Here is a 3,263-nt window from a genome sequence, read left to right as displayed (position 1 = left end):
CTCTCCGCAGAAAAAGAGGAAGTTCTGAATATACAAAAAAAGAAAAAAAAAAGAAAAAGAAAAGCGCTCTAAGTGCAGACAGTCTTTATTGAAAACAAGGCAAAAGTAGTAATAACTCACTAGACACCAAGACAATAGGGCTGTATCACTTCACACTCAAGGGACGATCCTCTGGGGGGTGTCATCCTTTCGCTTCTAGCAGTCTGTGGCTGGATCGATCTGTGGCTGGGTCGCTGGACACAGGAGAGAAGGGAGCCGGCTACCTCCCGTAGTGGTCATCGGTCAGTAGTCAGAGTCTGGATCAACGGCTGCGGAATACGGATAGTGGATGGATGCGGCCCCGTCACCAGGGAATGTGGGGTATTTAAAATATGCACGGCATGCACGATGCGTTTCTGAGCATGCGCCAGGTCATGTTCGGCCTCGCACGCTCTTTCTTCAGGTGCTGTGGAGCCGTGATCAGTCCAAAGTTTATGTATGGTGCATAATTAATGACAATTGGATACAGCCCAGGAAGGAAACAGGCTGATGGCTGGAAACTTCACGAGACCGGGGCAATCCTATCTAACCCTACAATGTATGATTATAACAACTTTAAAAACTGGAAGAATATTAAAAACTCCTATACAGAGTAAACTCAATTGACTATACATAAATCCATGTATATGGGGCCGAAAAAATAATAATTAATCCTAAATCCCGTATATGTATAAAAAATGTATAGTAATCAAATTTAAGAGGTTATATATAAAAGAGAACCCGGGGTCACCAGGGCTCATGAGACTCACTATAATTGTATAAAAACACGCGACAATATATAAAATGAGTACAATATATATAAAAAGCAAGAAAAAGCAAATGAATGAATGATCATGGAGACATCAGTATATTAAAACCTAAAACCATTAAATGGACAGAAATTTAATGGAGATAGAAAAATAAAAAAGATAAAAGGCATATATATTTGTATACCATAGTCACATAATTAAAAATATATATGGGGGATCTATTAAAAAACAAAGTATAAAGTTATGTATATATGAAGCATTCCAAATATATAAATATGTGGAAAAATATGTAAAAATATATAAAAATATGGATGTATAGAGACTCAGCTTAGGATGCAATATTTAAATAAATATATATATATTATAAAATGGTATGTACATTAAGCTCTGGAGATCACATCCCCCCTCAATAAGACGGCGATGTTTCCCAAAGCGCTGACTAACTGGTCTAATCGTGCGACCCACATAAAGCAACTGACAAGGGCATATCAAACAATACACCACATATTCTGTTGAACAGTTGTAAAAGTCTTCCAAAACATAAGTTTTGTCCTTATGTGTGAAATCTTTTTGACCGTGTCGTACGAAGTTGCACATTTTGCACAACTTTTTCCGGCACGCATACATGCCTTTCAAGGGAATCATCCATGACAAGTGGTATGTAACCTTGATATTCTTTAATTTACTTGGTGCTATCTTGTTTTTCAAGGTGGGGGCCCTCCTATATGTCACCTTTGGTTTGTCCAAGACGACAGAGTTCAGGTGGGGGTCTTGTCTCAAGATGTCCCAATGTTTCAGTAAAATGTTTTCCATTTTTTTGTATTGGCAATGAAACCTGGTGACAAATCGGATCGGGTGATGTTCAGTGCTAGCTCTAGAACTGGGGGGTTTACCTGGAAGATAAGCTTCATAGGCTGAACTAACTAAATTGTCGGGGTAGCCTTTTTCTGAGAATTTTTTCTTCAGATGTTCACTTTGGGCTAGGTAATCCGAATCTCTAGTACAATTCTGTCTAAGTTGACAGAATTGACCCTTAGGTATGTTTTTTGTCCATTGGGGGTGATGGCAACTGTTAAAATGGAGATATGAATTTCCCCCCGTAGGTTTACTGTAATATAATTCTTGGCATATATCTGATGTGACTCATGTCCGAGTTTCAAATCTAAGAAAGGCATAGAGTCAGGGTGTGATACTGACGTAAACGAAAGGCCCAAGGGATTATTGTTGCAATGACTGACAAAACCGTCGATCTGGGAGGCGGAGCCATCCCAAATGACGATAATGTCATCGATGTAAAGGCCAAAGAAGACAATATATTTAGCAAAGGGGTTGTTCTGCCAGATATATCTCAATTCCCAGTAACCCATAGTAAGATTCGCATATGACGGAGCAAAGTTCGCACCCATGGCTGTGCCGTTTATCTGTAAGTAGAATATATCTTCAAACTGGAAAAATTTATGGGTTAAACAAAACTGTGTAGCCTCCAAAATAAAGGCCACTTGATCATGATGTAATGAGGAGTCCTGAAGAAGGAAGCATTGGATGGCTTGTAAGCCTATATCATGAGGGATGGACGTATACAATGAACTAACGTCCAAGGACAACCAGGAATAACTGTCTTCCCATCTATATGGAATGATCTGTTCTAATAAGTGGCCAGAATCTCGTATATAAGATTGCAGATTTTGTGCGAGAGGTTGTAGATAAACATCAATGAATTGTGAGAGACCACTAGTAATGCTACTCATGGCTGAAACAATAGGTCTACCTGGAGGATGTAAGGGATCTTTATGGACCTTTGGTAAGTGATAAAAGTAGGGAGTGTTATAATAGTTCTTTTTCAAAAAAGCCGCCTCATCCTTATTTATCACTTTTTTCTGTAGAGCGGACAGTACCAGTTGTTCCACTTCAATTTTAAATATGGGTAGCGGATCCTTGGAAAGCCTCAAGTACGTTTTTTTATCATTAAGTAAACGGGTTGCTTCAATGACATAATCTGTTTTATTTAGGAGGACAATACCTCCACCTTTGTCCGCAGATTTTATGATAAGGTCAGGATTATCAGTAAACCTCTTTAGGGCCTGGGATTCCCCATAATTGAGATTAAAATGGGAATTCTGTTTAGGCATATGTGAGCACAATGCTTGAAAGTCAGCAAAAACCGTCCTATAAAAGGATTCTAGGTATGGACCTTTAGAACGGGTAGGATAAAACACAGATTTTGGACGTAAATCCGTATGAAGAATATGTGGCGACTCTGGGAGATGTTGTGTAAATAACAGAGTATCCAGGCCTATATCATCGTTCTCACAGGAATCATAGGTGCTGAAAGGACTACCAGGGATAGTTTCCTCTGTGGAGTTGAGAAAACTTGTTTCTATATTGTCCATAAGAGGGCTGATGTTAGCCTGTTTCGACTTTATATTAAAGAAACGTTTTAACGTGAGATTCCGTATGAACTTATTCAAATCTCAA

This window comes from Pelophylax lessonae, assembly GCF_965119305.1.
Source record: "Pelophylax lessonae genome assembly, chromosome: 3".
Classification (NCBI taxonomy): Eukaryota; Metazoa; Chordata; class Amphibia; order Anura; family Ranidae; genus Pelophylax; species Pelophylax lessonae.
This window is presented reverse-complemented; position numbering follows the sequence as displayed.